Here is a 26,254-nt window from a genome sequence, read left to right on the forward strand (position 1 = left end):
GTGATTCCAGTAAGAGGCCAGTGGGGGAAGCAAGGAGGTAAATAAATGAGTAGAAAACAGTATCATGGGAGTGTGTGCAGCTAAAGGGAAGATGAGAAAATACCCACTGGGGATGGTGGCAGGGGGTTGCCAGGGAAGGTGATGATTCTAGTTCTTAGCACTCCCAAGGAAATCCCTCTAGTTAGAAGCAGAGCTAATTCAAAAGCAACGCATGGCTTCTGGCTTCTGGCTTCTGGCAGAGTGCATGAATCCAAACACTTCTAACACTAATTGTAGTATGGATTAAGATTTGTAAATATACTCTAAAATAATTTTAAAGAAAGAAAAAGCAGTATGGTTGGAATATCCATTGCACTGCTGTTTACACTTGAAGAAAGAAAACTGGAAACAACTTAAATGCCAAACCACAGGAAAGCAGTTACCATAATCTGAGAACTAATTGCTGTTTATTGAGTCCTGACCGTGTGCCAATGGGTATATATCCAGTGTAGCACAATGATTATATCTTTTTCTCCTTGTAGCGACTGTGAGAATTAATCCTCCCATTCCCGGGGAAACGTCAGACTCAGAGAAGACATGAAAAGGGAGTCTTTTCAACCAGTGCTGCAGAAACTACTGGAAATCCTTACTTAAAAAAAAAAAATTAAGCATAACCCTTACCTCACACCATGCATAAAAATAATGTGAAATGGATCATAGACGTAATTGTAAAACCTAAAACTATAAAAATTTTAGGAGAAAATATCTGTGGCTTTGAGTTGGGCAAAATTTTCTTATATTTGACACCAAAAGCACAAACCACACACACAAAAAAAGTGGTGTTGAGGGGAGAAACAATAGGAATAAGTTAGAATAATGCTGTTATCAGAGTATTTGTTTCTATAGTTATCATCTATCTTTGGCAAGTGATATGGATCTCCCATTTATGGTAGTGATATAATGTTTCCTTTTTAAATAAATGTGACTAGGTTTCCAAAATGTGAATGACCCTAAGGATAAAATGTGCAGGTAAGGTATGTACAGACTCTGAAGCTAGAACCCTTGGGTTCAAATTCTGGCTCCACCTTGCCTTGGGAGAGGTCAGCATTCTCTTCTCGCCTCAGGTTCCTCATCTGTAAAATGGCCTTGATACGAAATTCTGACCTCAAAGCCTTATGGGAGTATTTACCAAGTTTCTATATATGGAAAACTTAGAACATGGAATGGTATGCAGTAGCTCAGTATTTACTATTTTTATTATTCACTATTATAAATTGCAGTAAAGATGGGTTTTGGAAAACTTAAGCTTTCTCTTTTTTATTTTTTCAAAGCACAGGCTTTTATTAAGTGGTAATTTTACAGTTTTAACTTTAAAGGCAACTTATCCACCCCCACTCCCCAAATACATTCCAACACCAGTGAACGTCTCTCTTTTATTTTTGAATGATTTCCTTTATTGCTGTTGCTTTTGTACCATCAATAGAGATCTGTGGGCAAAATACTTGACTGTGAAAGAAAGAAACAAACACAGTGTGGAACTAGTCACGTGGGGCCCCCGAACACTCTGAACAGCTCCTGCTTCAAGAAAGTTGCTGATGTCCTTCTGAAGGACTCCAACCTCTGACCTTCAACTTCTGACCTCCAACAAGCAAGGAGACTCAACAGTAGAAGAACAGAGGGTGGAGGGTCCATACTTTTGCTCTTCTCAGAAAAAAGGGACAGTGGACAAAGGGACTCCAGCAGACCTTTTTGCCTGAAAGCTTCCTTAGAGCAACACGATAAAAAAGAAAACAAAACCGAACCAAAAGGAGTGAAGCAGAAGTCAGTAGCTGGAGGGACTTCAGCTCGACAGCTCTGTGGATGGAAACCGCTACAGAGAGTTATCCTCTCTGTGCATCAAAGAAAATAACTACCACCAAGAAAGTAACCGAGTTCATGAGGATACGAAGCAACTGGAACTCTTACACATCACTCTTGGGAGCATACAATCATTTTGGAAGACTGTTTGGCAATTCTAATAAAGTGAAATAGACACCCGCCCTATGAAGCAGCAATCCTACTCCTAGTATTAACCTAGAAAAATCAAGATCTATGTCCACAAAAAGAACAAACAAGAATGTGCATTGCTACTATATTCATGCTATGAATAATACTCAGTTCCAAAAGCTGAAAACAATCCAAATGTTCATCAATAGAAGAATGGATATACAAACTGTGGTATAATCACCCAGCGGAAGACCACTCAGCAAGAAAAAGGAACAAACTGGTGATCCGTGCAACAACATGGATGAATCTCAAAAGCATTTTGAGCAAAAGAGGCCAGACACGAAAGAGCACATGCTACATAATTCCATTTCCTCGAATGCAAGGACAGGCAAAGAACTCATCAGAGTTCTTTGATAATATCAGAACAGTGATTCTCTAGGGTGGGTGGTAATGGTAGGAACTGACTAGAAAGGGGCATGAGCAAATCCATGGTGATGGAAATATCCTGGTTGTTGACTGGGGTGGTGGTCACCTGGGTATACACAAGTTTCAAAAGCCATCTGTACTAGGATGAATAATGTCCCCCCTAAATTCATGTCCACTGGAATCTTAGAATGTGACCTCATTTGGAAATAGGGGTTTTGCAGATTTAATTCATTAAATTAGAGTGAGGTCATACCAGATTGTGGAAGGCCCTAATCCAATGATTGGCATCCTCATAAGAAAAGAAAATAGACACACACAGGGAGACTACAATGTGACCATCAAGACACAGATCAGAATGACATGTCCACAAGCCAAGGAATTGTGAGCAACCACCAGAAGCCAGGAAGAGGCAATGAAAGGTCAAAGAAATCATGGCCCTGTTGACACCTTCATTTTCGATTTCTAGCCTCCAGGCCTGTGAGAGAACACACTTCTGTACTTTTAAGCCACCAAATTTGTGGTACTTTGTTACCTAGCCCTAGGAAACTAACAAACCATCAAACAGAATGTTTAAGGTCTGTGCCTTTTAAGTAATTATACTACAATTTTCTAAATTGCAAATAGCTCATTGGAAACAGCAAGCTGGTGATGAGGCCTCCTTTGGCTTCTGCTTCACCAAATTAGACAGAACACCTGAAGGGAGAGAGCCAGGCAATGCTGTTCAGAATCCACTTTTAGTGGGAGAACCGGAGCACTGCCCAGGGAGCCCCTCCCTCCCAATGGCTCCCTTCACACTCAACCACCCTCTGCATCTGTTCCCTCTGCCAACAGCAAAATGCCTCTTTTACCCTCTCAGACACAGATAGTATGGGGACCACAGGCAGCACTACCTAAGAAAGCCACCTTGCAGATGCCTCATTCAAAAATGAACCAGCCCACTTATGAGGGAAGTCCAAGGCTTGGAATTAAAGGCTGCAGAAATACCTGATTAGGGGCCAAGAGCCTTAACCCAGCTCTTCAGTAACTCACAAATTTATTATCTGAAATATCAACCTTAAGGAATCTTCCATTCCTTTGCTTTCTGCAGCCCAGACACTTACAAAAGGGGAATTTTTATTTCATTATTTTGCTTCATCTTAGAAGCCCCTGACCCTGAGAACTTGCCAGTCACTTGTCTAAGCACATCGGCAGATATCTGCATGAGGATTGGTATCAGCAAAGGTCAGGAAGGTCACTGAATGCAAAGACCATCTGGCCCAATCCACATTGGATACTCTAATCCCATTCCAGATGCCCCACATTTATGGCCAAGGAACTTGCCAGGCATGAACTCACCGAATCCTCACAACAAGGCTAGAGGTAGGACCATTATTATCTTTAATTTTCAATGAGGGCACTGAGGACCAGAGAGGTGATATAACTTGTCTGAGATCACACAGCAGTACACAGAGGAGGGATTTGAGCCCAGACAAATTGGCCTGGAAGTCTTAACCACTGGCTGCACTGCCAAGTGGATGCCTCTTCTTTGGACTGGGCACTGGATTCCCCACTGACTGAGAACCCAAAGGTTTGTTACATATCCAGACCCCTTCAACTTTTTTCCCTTCTTGAGAAACAATAGAGCAGTGAGTCCCAAAGTCTACTGGGACATCCTCCAAAGCATTATATAAACAAAAACTGAGTGTAACAGGATTAAGGTTGTGTAATTTTGTTTTTTGGGTTTTGGAATGTTTTGTTTTGTTTTGAGATGAAAGTTAACCAAACGACAACAGAGCTAAACTGAAAAAAAGGCTAAGATCAGAAACATGCATTTTTTCCCAACTGGATGGAAAACCCCAGTTGTCGGGGTTTTTTTGTTTTTCTTTTGGCTGCACCACATCGTTTGTGGGATCCTAGTTTCCTGGCCAGGAACTGAACCGGGACCCACAGCAGTGAAAGCACAGAGTCCTAACCACTGGACCACCAGGGGATTCCCAAAACCCCAGTTTCTGTTGTCCATTACACCAGGAAGGAGTTTGAAGCTGGGTTTGCTAAAAAAGAATCAAACAATGGTTCCTTACTTCAGGAAAGGATACTTCAGCCCATATATACTGACTCTGTACATGTCCCTAGACCCTCTCCAGAGGAGTCCACAATAGTAGCTGTTGGCTCAGTCAAAGAACCGTCTCCAGTAGGGTGGCACAGCACATTAAAAAAACCAAAGGGAGGGAACTCCCTGGCGGTCCAGTGGTTAGGACTTGGTATTTTCACTTCGGTGGCCCAGGTTCAATCCCTAGTCAGGGAAGTAATATCCTGCAAGCCACGTGGCATGGCCAAAAAAAGAAAGAAAGAAAAGACCAAGGGGAATTTACTCCAGGAGTACAGGGATGGTTCAATATTAAGAAACTTCTTTTTTTTTTTTTTTTTTTTTTTTGCTGTACTGCACGGCTCACAGGATCTTAGTTCCCTGACCAGGGACTGAACCCAGGCCACGGCCATGAAAGCCCAGAATCTTAACCACTAGTCCGCTAGGGAACTGCCAGAAACTCCTTAATATAGTATAACATAATGATAGATCCCAGGAAATCCATAAATGTTGAATAAGCATTTGACAAAATTTGACAAAAAACACACTTTCCTGATAAAAAATCCCAAAGTAGGAATCAATGGATAATTCCTTAATAAGATAAAATATATCTCAGTCAGAAGCTAGCATTTTGCTTAACTAGAAAACACCAAACACCAGATGCATTCCCCCTAAAGTCAGATATAACACACATGTGCACACTATCACTGTACAGGAGGTACTAGCCAGTGCAATTAGATAAGCTAAAGAAATGAGAAATAAAATAATTGGATGAGGGAATATAACGTACAGCACGGTGACTATAGTTAACAATACTGTATTGTCTATTTGAAAGTTACTAAAGGAGCAAATCTTAAAAGTTCTCATACGAAAAAATTATAACTACTTGTGGTAACGAATGTTAACCAAACTTATTGTGGTAATCATTTCACACATATACATATATGGAATCACTATTTTGTACACCCAAAACTAATACAATGTTATATGTCAGTTATATCTCAATTCAAAAAACAAAAATTAAAGAACTGCATAGGAGGAATTGGAATTGGAAACATATTTCTATTTATAGATGAAATGATTATAAGCCTAGAACAGCTAAAAGAATCGATTAAGAAACTACTACAAACAATACCCAGTTAGAAAAGACTCCATAAAAAACATAAAATATCTAGGAATAAACCTATCAAAAAATGTGCAAGATCCATACCAAAACACTGCAAACAATACTAAAGGACAGGGCTTCCCTGGTGGCGCAGTGGTTGAGAATCCGCCTGCCGATGTAGGGGACACGGGTTCGTGCCCCGGTCTGGGAAGATCCCACATGCCACGGAGCGGCTGGGCCCGTGAGCCATGGCCGCTGAGCCTGTGCGTCTGGAGCCTGTGCTCCGCAACGGGAGAGGCCACAACAGTGAGAGGCCCGCGTACCACAAAAAAAAAAAAAAAAAAAAAAATACTAAAGGACACAGAAGATTTAAACAAATGGAAAGACATACCTTGTTCCTGGATAGGAACATCCAACATCATCAATATGTCCATTCTTTGAAGTTAATGTATAAATCTGAAGCAATCCCAATACATTTCATGAAAGAATATTTAAATAGCCAACAAATACATATTTTAAAGTGCTTAACCTCATTAGTGATTACAGAAGTGAAAATTAAAACCACAATTAATTACCACTACACACACACCAGAGTAAGTAAAATCCAAATGACCAACAAAACCAACTGGAACTAGGGAACTGGAATAACAGGAACTAGGAATAACTGGAATTCTCAGATACCACTGGAAGGAGGGTAAATGGTTACATATCTATTTGGAACACAGTTTAGCTGTATTTTCTGAAGTTGAACATATGCATATCCCATGTATAAGTTCTCTTGTAAGTAAATATCCAACAGAAGTGTACATATAGGGGCACCAAAAGCCATGTGTTACAATGTTCATGGCAGCATTATTCATGATAGCCAAAAACTGGGAACAACTGTCCATCAGCAGGAGGACAGCCTTAAAAAACCTCACAAATACAATGTTGAGCAAAAGAAGCCAAATACAAAAGAATCCATTTATATAAAGTTTTTAAAAAACATCAAAACTAATCTATGACATAAGAAATGAGGATGATAATTACCTTTTGGAAGAGGGCAATGTAGTAATAACTGCTTGGGGACCGGAGGGGGGCTTCTCCATGCTGGTACTGTTCCAGTTCCAGATCTGGGTATAGTTCACTTTACTATATGATAATTCATCAAGCTGTATACTTACAATTTGTTCCCTTTCCTGTATGTGTTATACTTCAGTTTTTATTAAAGCAATTCCAGTAAAAACACCAACACATGTGTGTGTAATTATATACCAGATTTCAAAGTTCAAATAGAAAAACAAATACGCAAGAGTAGCCTGAAAGAGATCTAAAAATAAGGGGCAGCCCTTCAATACACCAAAAGATATTTTTAAATATTGTAAACCGTAGCAAGCAAAACCGTGAACATGAATGAACATGAATAGACAGAGAAACCAATGGAAAAGAGTAGCAAGTTCTGAAACAGACCCACATATGTATGAGAAAAAAAGCTTATGATAAACAGCTTACGATAAAAGTAGCTTTTCAATTCAGCAGAGAAAAGATAGCCATCTGAAAAAAAAAAAGTTGGATCTATACCTTACAGCATACCTCAGGATAAATTCCAAATGGATCAAAATTTGGATGTAAAATAATAGAAGAAAATAAATAACATGTTATCTTAAAGTGGAGCAGACCTTTGTACCTATGATTCAACATTCAGAAGCCATAAAAGAAATGACTGATAAATTTGATGGCAAAAAAAAAAAAAGCATGCAAACAAAACCAACCAACCATCAACAAAATAAAAAAGAAACAATTAGACATGACTTTTATCAAAGGCAAAAGGCCAACCTTCCCTAATAGATAATCAGTTCCTAGAAATAAAGAAAAAGGCAACCATACAATTTTTTTTAAGTTTTTTTTTTTGATGTGGACCATTTCCAAAGTCTTTATTGAATTTGTTGCAATACTGCCTCTGTTTTATGTTTTGGTTCTTTGGCCTCCAGGCACGTGGGATCTTACCTCCCCGACCAGGGACAGAACCCGCACCCGCTGCATTGGAAGGCGAAGTCTTAACCACTGGACTGCCAGGGAAGTCCCTACAATCCAATTTTAAAAATAAGCAGAATACTAATAGTAAGAGAGTCATAGAAAAAGAAACAGAAATGGCCCGTAAACACATATTCTAAGTTTAAAACATTCATTACAAATTTAAATGAAGACTCAATTGAGTCATTGTTTTTCACCTATCAGATTGGTAAAAATCCAATGATGTGGGCTTCCCTGGTGGCGCAGTGGATGGGGGTCCGCCTGTCAATGCAGGGGACGCGTGTTCGTGCCCCGTCTGGGAAGATACCGCATGCCACGGAGCGGCTGGACCCGTGAGCCATGGCCGCTGAGCCTGCGCGGCCGGAGCCTGTGCTCCGCAACGGGAGAGACCGCAGCAGTGAGAGGCCCGCGTACCGCAAAAAAAAAAAAAAAAAAAATCCAATGATGTGACGATTTAAACGCGCTGACAAAGAGGTGAGAAAACAGTAATTTCTCATCCAAAGCTGGTGGAGGTGCAAATTGGTACTAACTTAAGGAGGGCAAGTTGGCAATATCTCTTGAAATTACAAATGCAGATACCTAGCAATCTCATTTCTGGGAATTTATCCTGCACATATAATAAAGCACTGGCAAAATGCCATCTATACAAGCAATGTCTGTGATAACAGAATGGAAACAACTGCTATCACACAACAGAACTGCGTAATATATTCAGTGAAACAAGCAAGGCACAGAACAGCACCGTGTGTTCTAGTTTGTAACTTGTGTCGGCAGAGGTGACAAAGCGTTAAATATATGTGACGTATGCTATTATATATAGTTAATATGTTATATAGAACACATATATATACACATTTGTAATATGCTTGTATTTGTATAAAAAGATGCTGTATTAGAATAATTCACACTAAAGTGTAAGAGAGTGGCAGCTCAGAACCTCTTAAAGATGGTGCATCCTTAAAAGAAGATGCTTGTTAACCCAAGTAAATGTGTAATTTGATGGACTTTTTGTCAGGATGATAAAGTGAATTGGAAAAATGCATATACTGCAAGTTCAGAGATTTTGGGGGTCATGAGGGTAGCCATATATCAGGAGATTCCACAGCTTTGCCAAGGATCAGCTTTAATTAGGTTAAATCCAATAAACTAAAAACAGTTACCTGGGGGGGACTTTCCTGGTGGTCCAGTGGGTAAGACTCTGCACTCCCTATGCAGAGGGCCTGGGTTCGATCCCTGGTTAGGGACCTAGATCCTGCATGCGTGCTGCAACTAAGAAGTCCGCATGCTACAACAAAAGATCCCTCATGGCACAATGAAGAGCCCGTTTGTCGCAACTAAGACCCGGTGCAGCCAAAATAAATAAATTAAATTAATTAAAAAAAACAAAAACAGTTACCTGAGGAGGAAGGTACTGGGTGGTTATGGAACAAGAGTGAAAGAAAAACTTTGACTATAGTCCTTTATTATATGATGTTTAAACCATGTGAACATATTATCTAATCAAAACAAGAAACTGTAAAAGAGCTGCAGTTCAAGAGCTCCTAAGCCTTGATCAAGACCCACAAAATCTATCCCAGCTCATGTTCCAAGAGCCTCTGTCATTTATCAACAGGTAATCTTAAATATTTACGAGGAGTTTTATTACCCTGTAACAGCTGACTTTGCCAGAAACATCTTATGTCAATAATGCTTTGCAAGACATTGTGAGATAGAAAGATATTGGGCAACTCACTTAACCTCCCTTAAACTTCAGTTTTCTCTTTGGCAAAGCAAGATAAAGACAAAAGAACATCCCAGAATTGCTGTGGAGTGCAATGTGAGCGTTTCCAGAACCGCAAAGCAGCACCCAACAAGTTCTGTATACAACAGCTGCTCTACAGCCAAGCCTCTGCTAGAATAAATGTTACTTGACTGAGGGTGCTTCTCAAAAGTCAGCGTGCTTAAGAATCACCTGGAGAGGCTGTTAAAACACAGGCTTTTAGGGCCGACCCTCAGAGATGTGATTCAGTAGGTCTGGAGCTCAGGAACTTACATTTCTAACAAACTTGGGTGATACTGATGCCAGCTGGTTTAAGGACTACATTTGAGTGGTCTTGTCCAGAGCAGGGCTCCTCAAACTGTGATATGGCTTGGGTATCTTGTTAAAATACAGATTCAAAAGGTCTGGGGTGGGACCCAGGACTTTGAATTTCTAACAAGCTCCCAGGTGTTGTAGATGCTCCCGGTCTGCAGACTACACTTTGAGGACCAAGGTTCTGAAATATCCAGCTCCATTTGTTTAGATGAGGAAGTTGTGCCAGGCAAAAAGTAAATGACTTGCCCAAGGCCACTTGGACGGTAAGGTGAAACCCCGTCCAGGAAGGCTTCCACTGCTCAGGAGTGCCTTCCCTGCCGTGCCCAGACCTATATCACAAACCTGCCTGAGCCACCAAGTGATGCCAGCCCTTTAGAAAATGGTGTGGAAATTTACTAAATCATACACAGTCCTCTGTGCGTCTGAGAAATCAGTCACTTACTGGGGAGCTTAGCTCAAATCACCAGTCTGTTCTTCACAAAAATGCACTTTTGGCCAAATTATTTCTTTAGCTGAGTCACTTTCCCCTCCAGTGACTCACACCTTCGACAGGCACTGCTGTGGAAACCTGAGGAAGACACCGGCACTCCTAAACGTATCTGATTGTGGGGAGAAGAGGGTGAGAAGCAGAAATGGGGGTGGGGAAGCTGATCCTTGGGAAAGCTGAGGAATTTCCAGATATATGGCTCCCTCATGCCCTCAAAACCCTACAGAATTGCACTGTATGCATTCTTCCAGGCTTTACCACCCTGACAAAAAGTCCATCGAATTACAGATTTACTGGGGTTAACAAGCATCTTCTTTTCAGGATGCATTGTCTCTGAGCTGCCAATCTTTCACACTTTAGTGTGAACTACTCTAATACAGGGGGAAGGGGGTGGAATTCTGGACATAAAGTCTTTGGAGCAATTCATGCAGAGGGGGTCTTACCTGAGATGAAGCTTCATCTGGGAGCACAGCTGCTGGTAAACCACAGCTGCGACACTGGCTCTGCACCACATTCACCAGCAGGCCTCACCCCATACCCCTGATGCCTTTTGGCTGTTGGGTAGTTCCTGGGCCTGGCCCTGCCACTACCCTGTTGCATGATTGAGTAAATCACACAGTTTTAGGGACTTTCAGAGCTGGAAGTTTCTAAACCTAGAACCTCAGTTTCTAATCCAAAAAACACATGGTCTCTAATGGCCTGTCTAAGCTTGGTTTCCCAGAAGCAGAGCCTGAGACAGGGTTCGCTTTTATATGAGTTATTGAGGGAGAGGTCGCCGGAGAAAACTTTCAGGTGAAGGAGTGAGGGGAGAGGATAGGGAAGGGCAGGCCTTGGGGGTGCTAAAGCGTTTTTAAATAAAACCAGAGGACTTCCCTGGTGGCGCAGTGGTTAAGAATCCACCTGCCATGGGCTTCCCTGGTGGCGCAGTGGTTGAGAGTCCGCCTGCTGATGCAGGGGACACAGGCTCGTGCCCCGGTCCGGGAAGATCCCACATGTCGCGGAGCGGCAGGGCCCGTGAGCCATGGCTGCTGAGCCTGCGTGTCCGGAGCCTGTGCTCCGCAACGGGAGAGGCCACAACAGTGAGAGGCCCGTGTACCACACACAAAAAAGAATTCCCCCTGCCAATGTAGGGGAAACAGGTTCAAGCCCTGGTCGCGGAAGATCTCACATGCCGCGGATCAACTAAGCCTGTGCACCACAACTAGTGAGCCTGCGCTCTAGAGCCCGCACGTCACAACTACTGAGTCTGCGCTCTAGCGCCCAAGAGCCACAGCTACGGAAGCCCGGAAGCCCGCGCACCTAGACCCCGTGCTCCGCAACAGGAGAAGCCACCGCAACGGAAGCCGGCGTACCGCAACGACGAGTAGCCCCGGCTTCCCGCAACTAGAGAAAGCCCGCGTGGAGCAACAAAGACCCAACGTAGCCATAAATAAATAAATAAATGTTCTTTAAAAAAAAAAAGTTCTGGAAATAGGGATAATGGTTACACATTGTAAATGTGCTTAACGTCACTGAATTGTACACTTAAAAATGTTTAAAATGGTATGTTATGTATATTTTACCACAGTAAAAAGAAAGTAAAAGTAACTAAAAATATATTGCATGTAAGTGGACATGTGCATTTGAGGGGAAAGAGGAGGGTTCTCTGCTTTTCTCAGCCTAAGGAGTGTCTGGAACAGCCCTTCTCCCATAGGACCGACAGCCCACCCCTCTCACAGGACAAGACTCTCATGATCCTTTGCTCCATAGAGCCAGGATCACCAGGGGGTCAGGTTTTCAGCCCTGCAGCCCACCCCTTCCGCCACACGATGACTGACCGGCCTCAATCCCTTTGCTGCTGCTGTTCCCTGAGCAGAATGCCCTTGCCCCTTCCCCTGCCAGCCTAATTCTCCCTCCTCCCCACCTCCCCTCCCCACATCCATACCCTCCCAGACTCTCTCAAATGCTGCCCCTGACCCACATAAGGTGGCCAGTCCCCTGACTGCTCCAGCTGCCCCCTCTCCAAGGGGGCTGTCCCTCTGAACTCCCCCCATGCCCCCTCCCCACCCTCTTCCTTTGACCTGATCACAGTGTCCTGAGCATCTATTCACTGTCTCAGCTCTGGCTGGGAGGTCCTCAGAGTCTCAGACTTCTCCTAATTCTCTCTGTCTCCTGACTTTTCAATTCTGGTTTAGGGACAGCACAGCCGATCAACTGCCAGGACTCGGGCTGCGCCAGTCCCTTCTTTACCAATTCAGGAATGTCCCTAGTGGAGAACAATGGAGAAAATAGAAATCTGGGTGAACAGAGCAGCTTTGTTTCTCATTTTTTGGCTCACAGAGGATGGACTGTGCAGGCTGAGCGCGGTGCCGAGAAGCCTGGCTTTGGCTTCTCCTTACTGATTTGGGACCTAGTAGAGCAAATCGGTTCCTTTCTCTAGGCCTCACTTTACCCACCTGAAAAATGGAGCTTGAGAAACTCCTCTTCAAGCTGAGTTGTGAGGGAGGAGTGGTAGAGGGGAAATGGGGATGCTTGCAGAGGTCCCCACTGCGGGGAGCGTCTTGGTCACACAAGGCCCAACTTCCCGCAAATGTTTGGCCTCACATTTGTTGAGTTTGGGTTCAAGCCCTGCTCTTACAAGGCTGCTGGCGGGGACACAGGCCCTGGCACACAGGCTCTGTTCTGGCTCATCATCATACTTGCTCTGTTACACCTTCCAAGAGCAATGAGGCCTGTGTTTTGTAACAGCTACTGCAATTGTAATTGAACATGTATTAGTAGTTTCACATCCACCCCCTCCCGAACATAAGCCCCACTGAATTCCTAGCTTAGCGCCTATCACAAGGCGAATTCAATCACCGTGTTAAGTAATTAATGCAGGGAGGCCCGCCGTGGAGGCCTGGTCTGTCTTTTCCAACACGCATATATTGCAGCTAAAGGGGAATCAGATGCAGTCCCCTGTCCCCAAGCCACTTGGAACGGGGAGGTCTGGGGCCAGGGGAGAGCCACCAGCCTCCGCTCTCATCACACACACCAGTCTGACCCAGGACCCTCCCTGGTTCCAACACGACCCCTACTCTTGCCCAAGCCACCTGTATGAGAACATGGAACTTGTTAAATGAGTCAAAGTCTGTTCTACACGCATTTGTGACCCGAGCCTCTCCCGTGTGCCAGGGGTTGGCACACAAAGGCAAAAAGCTACAAGCCTAGCCTGGAGCAGCTGACACTGGTGGGCAGGCCTGGTCACAGAGGAGGTGGGTGAGAGAGAGGGAGGCACAGAGAGGCTGGGAGGCTGGGAAGGGGCGGGCCTTCAAAACCTTTCTAACACATGGTCAGAAACCACTCAAGGTCCCTCACAAGGGAACCCGGCCTGAGTAAGGAGGGTTCCTCAAGAACTTCCGGAAATGTCTGTTACCAGAGTCGGCAGCCCATAGACTGGGAGTCGGGTCCATCTCTCAACAGGGAGCACAGCGGGGGGCAGCCTTGGGTTCTACCAGCAACCCCCCAATCTCCCCCCTACCCTCCCCCCACCTTTCCCACGGTGGGCCTCAAACCCAAACACACGCGTGAACCTAGAAGAGACAAGGAGGAATCCAGCCTTCAGAGGGAGCATGGCCCTTGATTTCAGACTTCTAGCATCCAAAACTGTGGGAGATAAAATGTCAGGTGCACGTAACTTTACCTCACGTGTCCAGCTTTACGTCAGGTGCCAACACCTGTCCTTCCACACCTTTCTCCTTGCTCACACCAACACATCAGCGCATATATACATAGGGAGGAGGTATGCTTGTTTGTATGAATAAAATGGAATCGCCAGATCCATATAACTTGCTTTCTCCCCCACTTCACAGTGGGCATATCTGCAAGTCAGTATTCTAATTTTTTTATCCTGTGGATACAAACACACAATCAGTTATCCTACTCCATAAACAGGATCAGAGCAGAGAGGCTGAAGGTTGAGTATTGTAGATATTTTCATTTGCACCAACATCTTTTTTCCTTCTTCTCTTCCTTCACCTGCAGCCCTGATGGGAAGCCTTCACCACCTTCTTCATGCTCTTGTACCTATACAGAAATACACCGAATACAAGTGTGGGGTTTGGGGTCAAGTTTGGCTTTATTTGGAGTTTGTTTGCAAAAAGGGGATCATAATAGTACCTGTCTCTATTTCTTACTTCTCTCATTCAATAGTAAAATCCTTCAGGAAAATCCCTCCAAATCTTTTTTTTCTTGCTTTTTTTTTTTTTGGTTGTGCCATGTGTCTTTCAGGATCTTAGTTCCCTGACCTGGGCCCCTGGCAGTGAAAACACTGAGCCCTAACCACTGGATCACCAGGGAATTCCCCCTCCAAACCTTTTTATGGCTGCATAATATTCCCTGACTGAGGGGCATTTTATCTTTTTTGTTTGTTTGTTTTTCTTTGCAGCAAAGAGAGGGTTTATTTGCAAGGCAGCCCAGCGAGGATTCAGGAGAACAAACTTGAAGTCCACGAAGGCAAGGGGCTTGGGGTATTGATGGGATAACAAATAACACAGCAGGGCAGTTTGAGGTACAGGAGAGCATGGGGAAAGGTGATTGGAGAAAGGTGCATGGTTCTGTGCAGGCCTAAGCTCTGCACGTTCAAGAGGTCATTGAGGGGACACTGCACATGCCCAGCTGGAGGGTGGGTGGTCCTAGCCAGTCCTTAACCAGCTCAGCTTGATCTAGATGCAGCTGACTCCAAGTTCCTAGAAAACAACTCAGGCAAACATCTTATTGTTTAGGCTACATGCCCCTTGGAGGACCTGCAAATCTTAAAATAACCTTGATTAGTGAAGGCAGGTGAAATGGATTTAACCATGGTTTCAGGGTCTTTACAGAGGTAAGTTAAAATGAGGTGGTAAGGGTGAGTCCTAACCCAGTATGACTAATATCCTTCTGAAAAGGAGAAATTGGACACAGAGGCAGATGCAGAGGAAAGACTTTATGAAGAGAAATGGGAAAAAGAACAACAACTACAAGCCAAGGAGAGAGGCCTGGAACAGATCCAGCCCTTAGAAGATGCCAACCCTGCCAACACCTTGATTTTTTTTGTCTTTGCTGTTTTTTAATTTTTATTGGAGTGTAGTTGACTTACAGTGTTGTGTCGGTTTCAGATGTACAGCAAAGTGAATCAGTTATACATATATATATATCCATTCTTTTTCAGATTCTTTTCCCATATAGGTCATTATAGAATATTGAGTGGAGTTCCCTGCGCTCTACAGTAGGTCCGCATTAGTTATCTCTTTTATATATAGTAGTGTGTATATGTTAATCCCAATCTCCTAATTTATCACTTCCCCCCACATTTCCCCTTTGGTAACCATAAACTTGATTCTCTTGCTTTCTTTCTTGATCTTGCTGCTGACTCCCTCATGGTGGCTGGCTTCCGCATGCATTTCTAATTTGGACTCTTTGTTCAAGTTTGACAGGCATCCCGTGGGCAGCCTGAGCAGGCTGGGTTGAAGGGTTTGCTTTTGCTTCTTCTAGGTGTTCCAAGGAGTGCCAGGTAGGAGTAGTTTTGGGGTTTTTTTCTGTTCTTGTTTTGTGTGTGTGTGTTTTTTCAATTGTGGTAACATATACATAACATCAAATTTACTATCTCAGCCATTTTTAAGTATACAGTTCAGGAGTGCTAAATATTTTCATGTTGTTGTACAGCCAATCTCCAGGACTCTTCATGTTGCAAAACGGAAACTCTATATTCATTAAACAACTCCCTCTATCCCCCTCCCCTCAGGTCCTGGCAACCGTTCTACTTTCTTTCTCTATGAATTTTCCAGCCAGGAGTAGCTTTTATGATCACTTCGGGGCCTAGAGACTCTAAGATCACAAGAGCAGTGTAAATTTGATCCCAAATCCCAAAGAGGGCAGATGTGTGATTATACATTTCTCAGAGGAGGTCTTCCCCTTCTCAAACCAGACCCAGTCCAGGTTAGAAAATCTTCCTTCTCTGCCTCTTCCAGAGGTTGAATTTTTTCTGGCCTAACTTCACTTAAAAGAAGCTTAAACCCTTAAGGGTCCCAGCTGCATGTGGGGGTCTCATTTCTACCTTCCTGATTCATGTGGGCTCAAAACTTTGGCTCCAGTCCCTATGGCTATTCAGATCGACTTCCCTGGATATCCAGACCAGTGAAGGGCCCTCAGGGAGGGCAAGGCAGCCTCACTCCCTCCCAGCTTCCTTTACTGTCTTGCTCAGGGCTATCCTTATTCCCATGCAGCTCAGCTATGCATAAAAAAAATGTGCTGATTGTTTTATATCCTAAGTTTCTGGATGTTTTTGTAGAGTTTCCCCGAAAAACTATCAAATCTTCCATCCTGTTGAAAAGGAACCTCACTTAATTTCTTTTTCTTTGTACTGGTTTTTAGCCATAACCTTCCATGGAATTTTGCCTTATTTTTCCAATGAAACTAGAGCTCTGGTGTTCACCCGGCACAGCCCCCAGTGGACACACAGGAGGTGCTGAGTGAAAACTAGCAGAATGACGGAAAAAGAGCCAGAGCTCCCGGTCACGGCTGAGGATGGCCACGGAGGTGGTGCTGCCTCTGCTTCAGGGATGTTTGGGGCCCATAAAATCTGGTTGACAATGTAGGCAGTGTCCATGAGAAGCTGGGGCTACCTGAGCTTGAATAAAAGGACTAAAGGAACAATGACGATCGTCATCATCATCATCATAATAATGTTAATCACTTTATGTCATTTACTCCCCCCTCCACCACACACACACATCAATACCAGAATTAGACATTCTAGCCCTCATTTTATTTATTTTTAATTTTAATTTTAATTTTTTTGGCCGTGCCACATGGCTTGCAGGATCTTAGTTCCCTGACCTGCCCCCCTCGGCAGTGAAAGCACAGAGTCCTAACCACTGGACCACCAGGGAATTCCCTCACCCTCATTTTATTTTATTTTATTTTTTAATTTTTTTGCGGTACGTGGGCCTCTCACTGTTGTGGCCTCTCCCATTGCGGAGAACGGGCTGCGGACGCGCAGGCTGAGCGGCCATGGCTCACGGGCCCAGCTGCTCCGCGGCATGTGGGATCCTCCCGGACCAGGGCACGAACCCGTGTCCCCTGCATCCGCAGGCGGATTCTCAACCACTGCGCCACCAGGGAAGCCCCCTCACCCTCATTTTAAAGATGAGGAAAGCAAAGCTCAGAAAGGTCTACAAGTTGCCAAAAAATCACAAAGCTAGCAAATGGGACAGCAAGCATTAAATCTAAATATGTCTGACCCCAAAGCCCTTGCTGATAACTCTACAACTAGAGGGCAGTCTGAAGGCAAAAGGAGACCACATTCCCCCACCCAGCAGCTTTATGCAGCTGGAAGAGCCTGACTGTGAGGCCAAGGAAGGCCCAGCATATGGGATGGAGCCCAAAAGAATCTGGAGCTGGAGGGGTAACCTGAGCACCCTGCAACTTCAGTCAGGACCCAGAGGCTGCCTTTGTGAATCAGCCTCCGAAGTAGCATATGCACAGAGGACAGGAATATGGAAGGAAGGAACAGCTGAATCAATTCAGAATGATTCAGGAAGCTTCTGGGCCCAATAGGGTACCCTCCCATCCTTTTCTAGCATTCCTCACTTCTCCCAGCATCCCTCATCTCCCCCAGCATCCTCCACTTTTCCCAGCATCCTCTCCTCACCCCGTGTCCCTTCATCTTTCCCAGAATTCCCTCATTTCTCCCAAATGCTTTTTTCCAGGTCTAATCCAGAAACAGCAATCAACATATTCTCTCATCAACCAGTAACGCCTTATTTCATCAAGTCTAATGCACAATGGATTGTAAAATCCACCAATATTTTACGTGACACTGAGACAAAGAGGAGGAAAAATCTATCAGTTAAATTGTGATTTGCCATTGATCCTGATTTCAGAGATGTTAAAATGTGGGGAGTGGGGGGGAAAGTGTGAATCAATGGAATATGGTAACACTAAGAGCCCTATTGTGCATTTGGTGCCTTGTCTGAGAGTTACAGAATGTTTCCATATACAGTGCCTCGCTATTAATGGCTAGTAAGCAGGCAGTATGTCCAGAACCATCTTAGACTCTCAGGGATTCAGTTTTCTGCCCTTATGGAAATCACAGGCTAGCTGGCGGTCTTGGAGGCAGGCTGAGAGAACATATACAGAATGGTTCAAGGCTAGTCTTTATAGATGATAAATGTAATAAGTGTTTGAAGCAGGGATGGATCAAAGTTGGCCAAAGTGATCAAAGTAGGCTTCATGGCAAGGAGAAGGAGACTTAAACTAGAGGATGAAGGATGGAAAATGGGGACAAGAGAAGACACTGAGGAGGGAGAAGTGGGGAGAAAATGAACAAAGCGTGGAGATGAGGCCACATGGCAAATGCTCGGGACAGCAGAGAAGGTCTTTGTCTTGGAGCCGAGAAGTGGTAACACGGTGTCATGGGAGTCTACTTTGGTCAGGCAGGCCAACAAAGGACTACAGAAGGCCTTGAAAGCCAAGCAGCTCGAGTGTCAGGCAGCAGGGAGCCAGTACAGGTTGTGAGCAGGAGAATGACCTGGTGAACACACTCACTCAGGGAACACTGATGTGCAAGATGATGATTTTTTCTTTTTTCTCCCAGCTGCACCATGTGTCACGTGAGATCTTAGTTCCCCCACCAGGAATCAAATCCATGCCTCCTGCAGTGGAAGCATGGAATCTTAACCACTGGACCTCCAGAGAAGTCCCTGATTTTTTTTTTTTTTTTTTTTTACTGTGCACATATATTAATTACTTGAAATTTAAAACACACCACCAGGCTTCCCTGGTGGTGCGGTGGTTGGGAATCTGCCTGCCAATGCAGGGGACACGGGTTCGTGCCCTGGTCAGGGAGGATCCCACATGCTGCAGAGCAACTAAGCCCGTGCGCCACAACTACTGAGCCTGTGCTCTAGAGCCTGCAAGCCACAACTACTGAGCCCGCGTGCTGCAACTACTGAAGTCCGCGCACCTAGAGCCCACACTCCACAACAAGAGAAGCCGCCGGAATGAGAATCCCATGCACCGCAATGAAGAGTAGCCCCCACTCACCACAACTAGAGAAAGCCCGTGTGCAGCAATGAAGACCCAACACAGCCAAAAAATAAATAAATAAATAAATAAAAACACAACACCATTTACATTAGCACCCCCAAAATGAAATACTTTTGATATAAACCTAACAAAATATGTTGAAGATCTACATGATCAAAACTACAAAGCTGTGATGAAAGAAATCAAAGAAGACCTAAATAAATCAAGAGTTATTCCATGTTCATGGATAGGAAGACTCAATATTGTTAAGATGTTTGTCCTCCCCAACTTGAGCTATAGATTCAATGTCATCTCAATCAAAATCCCAGCAAGTTATTTTGTGGATATCTACAAACTGATTCTAAAGTTTATATGGAGAGGTAAAAGACCCAGAATGGCCAACACAATACTGAAGAACAAATTTGGAGGACACACACGACCTGACTTCAAGACTTATATAAAGCTACAGTAAACAAGACAGTTTGGTACTGGCAAAAGAATAGATAAATAGATCCATGGAACAGAAAAGAGAGCCCAGAAGCAGACCCACATAAATATAAGTAACTAATCTTTGACAAAGGAGCAAAGACAATTCGATGGAGAAAGAGGATAGTCCTTTCAACAAATGGTACTGGAACAAGTGGACATCCACATACCAAAAAAAAAAAAAAAAGACTCCAGGTACAGACCTTATACCTTTTACAAAAATTAATTCAAAATGGATCGTAGACCTAAATGTAAAATGCAAAAGAATAAAACTTCTAGAATATAACATAGGAGAAAATCGAGGTGACCTTGGGTTTGGTAATGAGTTATTATGTACATTAAAAGCACGATCCATAAAAGGGAACATTAATAAGTTAGACTTTATTAAAATTTAAAACTTCTGCTCTGCAAAAGACACAGCTAAGAAGATGAAAATATTTACGAAAGACCCGATAAAGGACTTGTATCCAAAATATACAAAAAACTCTTCAAACTCAACAAGAAAAAAAAGAACCCAATTAAAAAGTGGGCAAGAAATCTGAACAGACACCTCACTAAAAAGATATATGAATGGCAAATAAGCATATGAAAAGATGCTCAACATATGTCACTGGGGAATTACATTTAAAACAAAGAGATAGCACTATACACCTATTACTTTGTGGCTAAAATCCAAGAAACTTACACTACTAAATGCTGACAAGAAGTAGAGCAACAGGAACGCTCACTGATTGTTGGTGGAAATGCAAAATGGTACAGCCACTTTGGAAGACAGTTTGGTGGTTTCTTACAAGCTAAACATAGCCTTACCATATGATTCAGTGGTAATGCTCTTTTTACCCAATTGAGTTGAAAAGTTATGTCCACGTAAAAACCTGCATACATATGTTTCTAGCAGCTTTGTTAATAATCACCAAAAGCTGGAAGCAACCAAAATATCCCTTAATAAGTGAATAAACTATAGTACCTCCATACAATGGGACATTATTAGGCACTGAAAAGAAATGAGCTATCAAGCCACGAAAAGATATGAAGGAACTGGAAATCCATATTTCTAAGTATAAGAAACCAATCTGGAAAGGCTACATACTGTGTGATTCCAACTGTATGACATTTTGGAAAAGGCTAAACTACAGAGATGGCAGAAAGATTGGTGGTTGTCAGAGGATGCAGGAGGGAGAGAGGAAAAGGTGTAACACAGAGGATTTGTAGGGCAGTGAAACTATTCTGACATTGTCACAATTTCATTATACATCTGTCAAAATCCATAAATGTACAACACCAAGAGTGAACCCTAATGTAGACTATGAACTTTAATAATGTTTTAATATACTAAAAATGTATTAATATTGATTCATCAATTGTAACAAACTTACCATACTAATAACACATGTTAATAACAAGGGGCACTGTGTGACTGGGATAGGGTGGCCATTTGGAGCTCTTTATACTTTCTCCTCAATCTTTCTGTAAATCTATTGATAAACTGTCCTAAAAAAAACCCCGACTAATTATTTTTTAAAAGCTTAAAAATTATAAAATAAAAATTATTCAGTCAATGTTATGGGCTTTGCCAGCAGACAGCCCAGGGTTTAAGTCCCAGATTCTGAACCAGCCTCAGCTTTCTCCTCTGGGGTTAACAGACATGCCTTATAGGCTTACAGGTTCCAGAACTCCGTTGCTGCAGCCTGACAGTCAAAAATTATGTTGCCTATGTGATTTCCACAGACAGGGAGAAGAGTGGCCTTCTCTTGGCTGGGAGGGGAAGCAGGGCAAGTAGGACCAGGAGGCACCCTCTGCAGAGATGTCATCCAAGAAAGTTTTCCCAGCTGCAGGAAGACACTGGAAAGCACCTGGCCCCAGCCCAGCCTCTGCTGGGCCAGCTGGTCTGCTGGCCTCTGTGCAGAGCCGCTTAACTGGGGCCTGGGACAGACCCTCCAAAGAGACAAGCAGGAGGGCTACATAGCCTGAGACCCAGTGCAGTGGAGGTGGGAAGGGGCCTGCAGAGCAAGGGGGGCCAGAAGGATCCCCACCCTGCTCTGGTATACCCCTTCCACTATGGGACTGTGGGAAGCCCCTAATCACCTTCTTCATCCACAAAACAGCACTACCCAGGCCCACTCCCAGGGTGGCAGTGAGGGTACCAGGAGGGAGGAGGAGAGCAATCTTAAATGTACAATTTCTCCACCAAGCAGCAAGTGGCACTAATGTTACTGCTATCGGATCAGCTACCAATGCAAAGCCTCCAAGGCAGCAATGGGGAGAGAGAAAGATCTGAGCTTCTGAACACGTGACTTAACCTCTCCAAGCTTCAGTTGCCTCATCTGTAATATGGGAAAACTGCAGTTCTTCACCTCCTGGGCTCTGTGTGAATTTGGTGAGATAGTGCCCGCACAGAGCTTAGCACCCTACCTGGCATGGAGATGTCTTTAAACAGTAGCTCCCTGCATCTTCATAAGGTGTGAACGGCATCCCCACTAACTGGGTCATTCTGGCTCAATCACCATCGCTGCCAGGGCTTCCTCTGTAATTCCAAAGACAGAGGAGGCCACCGTATTGCCACCATTGGGGATAGCATTTATTGACTTGCGGGTGCTAGCCTGGGAACTTGGACAAATTGAATCGTGTGGACAAGGTCTTGGCACCCAGAGAGCTGGGCTGGAAAAAACACAGTTGCAAAAGAGGCAGAATGAACTCAACAGCTGTGGGAAAGACTTGGAGCCCTGATGAGAACTGTCAAGGAGGGTCCTGTTTAACAGCAGGAGAAGGGGGACATTGAGTGACAAGGAGCCTGGCTCCCAATAAGGCCAGTGTTGTCTGCACAGTGTTATCCTTGAACCCTGGAGAGCCAAGCAGGTGGGGTCTGGCACCACAGAGAAACCAGCCAGAGTGAGGGTGGCAGCGAGGACTCCCAGGGGGAGGTGGCGGCTGCTAAATCCCTACCTGTGAGAGTGCCAGGACCCAGGAACTATCAGCCAGGGGCAGGGTGGCAGGGAGTAGTCAGCTTGCAGAGGCAGATTTGGAGACTTCCACCCAACAGAGAGGGCTAGCACCAGACCGCCTGGTTTCAAATTCCAGCTCACTGCCTACTGGCTGACCTTGGGCAGGAGATTTAGCCCCTGGGCCTCAGTTCCCAGGACTAAAATGGGGATGACTGTAGCACCCACCATACAGGGTTGTGGTGAGGATCTGCGATCAAGCCGGTTTAGCATTTAACAGTGTGTACCCAGAATAAATGGCAGCCACTATTATTACTGTTGTGTAGGGGAAGGCGGGCAGCAAGCCTGCTCACGTGCCTGCCCCCCCCCCTTACTTGGGTCCCACCTTTACACAGGCCTGTTACATATAACTTTGCCTGGACTGGATCACGTTAGAGAGGCGCAGAGCCTAGGAAATGCTGACTCCACCCCTACTCCATGCAGGAGTCTCCTCTACAGCTCGCTCAGCCTCTCCTCATATGCCTCCTCTAATGGGGAGCTCACCACTCCATGAGGCAGCCTGTTCCACATTCGGACAGCTCTGGTCACAAGTCCTCTAGGTGGAGCTAAAATCTCCTCCCTGGGGCTCCCCTGGTGGCACAGTGGTTGAGAGTCCGCCTGCTGATGCGGGGGACGCGGGTTCGTGCCCCGGTCCGGGAGGATCCCACATGCCGCGGAGCGGCTGGGCCCGTGAGCCGTGGCCGCTGAGCCTGCGCGTCCGGAGCCTGTGCTCTGCAACGGGAGAGGCCACAACAGTGAGAGGCCCGCGTACCGCAAAAAAAAAAAAAAAAAAAAATCTCCTCCCTGCAAACTGCCCCTTAGTGGAAGTGATTTTTTGCCAGGGACTTTCCAATGTCTGGAATCTACCCATCCCACAAATGCTAGGAACCCTCTGAGCAGGACCTGTCATTCCTCCAGGAAGTCTCCCCTGAACCCCATCCTGAGCATCTCATGCAGAATGGCGCAACTGCTCCCCACAGGGATACACAAATCTCCTCCAATGCCTGGGTCTGTGAGGCAAAAAAGTCTTGGATGTTCCCAGATCTGACATTAATAATAATTCACATTCACTTGCCTCACTCAACTCTTACAAAACCCCTGTGAGGCATATACTACTTTCTCCCCCAAGTTTTAAAATTGTAGTGATATACATATAACACAAAACCTTAACCATTTCTAAGTGTACATGTCAATGGTATTAAGTACATTTACATTGTTGTGCCACCATCACCACCATCTATCTCCAGAAATATTTTCATCTTGCGAAATTGAAACTCTAAATCCATTGAACAATAACTCCCCCATTCCCTCCTCCCCCCAGCTCCCAGCAACCACCATTCTACTTTTCATTTCTACAATCTGACTACTCTTAGGTACCGTACCTAAGTGGGATCATACAGAATTTAGCTTTCTGTGTCTGGCTTACTTCGCCTAGCATAGCATAACGTTCTCAAGATTCATCCATGTCGTAGCATGCATCAGAATCTCCTTCCTGTTTTAGTCTGAATAATATTCCAGAGTGTGTGTGTGTGTATACATACACATAGACATGTTGTTTATCCATTTATCTCTCACTGGACACTTTAGTTGCTTCTACCCTTCTATCGATTGCAAATAATGCTGCTACAAACATGGGTGTACTATATCTCTGAGACCCCACTTTTAATTCTTTTGGGTGTACACCCAGAAGTGGGACTGCTGGGTCATTATGGTAGTTCTAGTTTTAATTTTTTTAGGAATTGCCAAACTGTTTTCCACAGTATCATGGAAATGGATTGTACCATTTTACAATCCCACCAACAGTGCATAAGAGTTCCAATTTCTCAATATCCCAGCCAATGCTTGTTATTTTGTTTTCTTTCTATATAGCAGCCATCCTAATAGGTGTGAGAGGGTACATGGAGATCCTGTGCTTACTCCTATTTTACAGCTGAGGAAAGTGAGACTGGAGAGGTGCCCTGACTTGCCCAAGGTCTCACAGGAAGCATGTGGCAGAGCCTGGATTCAAGCTCAGGCTGTCTAAGCCTGTCCAGTGCTCTCAACAGCTCCCACCCCGGCGAATCCCTGCAGTCCAACTGATCAGTGACCACCCTGGAGCCTCCAACATCCTCTGAGCTCCATCCAGGGAGCCCTGGCCAGGGAGGAGGTGGTGACATACCCCCATCCTGCCCCAGAGTGCTAAACTAACCCCAGCCCCTGGATCATTTCAGCAAAGGTCTTACTCTGCATGGCCCGCAGAGATGACAGCCGGGAGGCGTCCTGTAGTTGGTCCCTGCTCTCAGGGCAGGAGCGGGGAAGGGGCCAGGGGCTCGCTCCACAGCTGCCTGGCGGGCTGGTGGCTGCTTGGATTATCTTGCACGACAGCAGGGACAGCCCTGGCAGCGCAGGGCAGCCCGCAGGCTCTTGAATCTGGTGGGACCGGGGCTCGGCAGAGGCTGGAGCACAGGGTAGAGCCTCTTGGGAGATGAGGCAGGGCACACGAGGTGACAGCAACCTATGCAGGGTCGGGCGTGTCCTCTGCACTGCCTCATCATGGCTGAGTGACCGTGGGAAGCTAGGAGTCCTCCCTGCACCTCAGTTTCTTCATCTGTAAAACGGGGGAGACTAAGTCAAACTTACCAGGGAGCTGTGGACATTAAATGAGCACCAGACACACACTGCCTGACTAAAGAGTGGGCACCGACAGCGCTGGCCACCACTGCCTCCCTCCCAGGCCCATGTGATCCTCCACCTACCCCACACTTGTCCCACCTCTATCCCACACTGCTCTGCCCCTCACCACTGGTCGGCTGGCAGAGCCTTGAAATTAAGTGTCCAGTCCCCCAGGTGACTCTGAGGACTAATACATTTGAATGTGTTAGTTCTGTTCTGATTCCTAGAAAGAAAAATGAACACCATAACAGTAATTCCTTCAGGTAAACAATGACATGGTGACAACGATGTCTGCGAATGGATTACTTGTAACAGTGATAACTTGGTAGCACCTGAACTTCTTCCATAGGAAACAGATGAATTACCATCCGACCATGCAATGGGATAGTACGTGGCCACTATAAAGAATGATGGAGGGCTTCCCTGGTGGCACAATGGTTAAGAATCCGCCTGCCAATGCAGGGGACATGGGTTCGAGCCCTGGTCCGGGAAGATCCCACATGCCGTGGAGCAATTAAGCCCGTGCACCACAACTACTGAGCCTGCACTCTAGAGCCTGCAAGCCACAACTACTGAGCCCACGTGCCACAACTACTGAAGCCCATGCGCCTAGAGCCCATGTTCCACAACAAAGAGAAGCCACTGCAATGGGAAGCCCACGCATCCCAATGAAGAGTAGCCCCCACTTGCCACAACTAGAGAAAGCCCAAGTGCAGCAACGAAGACCCAACACAGCCAAAAAAATAAAATAAATTTTAAAATAGTTAAAAAAAAAAAGTATAGATGATCCCATAGGACATAGAGCTGTGTGCGTGTATACTTACAGAATCCTGCTCCTCCAAGTATGGTTTCCTGATCAATAGCAGTAGAATCACTTAAGAGCTTATGGAGTCTTGGGCCCACCCCAGGCCTTTGTAATGAGAATTTAACAAAATCCTCAGGTGATTCATGTGCAGGTTACAGTTTGAGTAGTGATGAA

General features: G+C 44.9%; 1 protein-coding gene across 10 annotated transcripts in view; it reads right to left on the reverse strand.

The window, feature by feature from the left end:
* The window catches only part of IL34 (interleukin 34), a 69,226-nt gene that overhangs the window by 37,579 nt on the left and 5,393 nt on the right, over positions 1-26,254 (reverse strand). The window contains exon 1 of one of the 10 annotated variants that reach the window (XM_067018726.1): positions 12,571-12,649. The exons of 8 other annotated variants lie outside the window; for them this stretch is intronic. The gene's annotated coding sequence lies outside the window, so the exon portion shown is untranslated. Of the gene's footprint in view, positions 1-12,195; positions 12,326-12,570; positions 12,650-26,254 lie in introns of those variants that run through there. One more of the 10 variants, XM_067018725.1, reaches the window with a different exon arrangement.

Source organism: Kogia breviceps, chromosome 18 (assembly GCF_026419965.1).
Source record: "Kogia breviceps isolate mKogBre1 chromosome 18, mKogBre1 haplotype 1, whole genome shotgun sequence".
Taxonomy (NCBI): Eukaryota; Metazoa; Chordata; class Mammalia; order Artiodactyla; family Physeteridae; genus Kogia; species Kogia breviceps.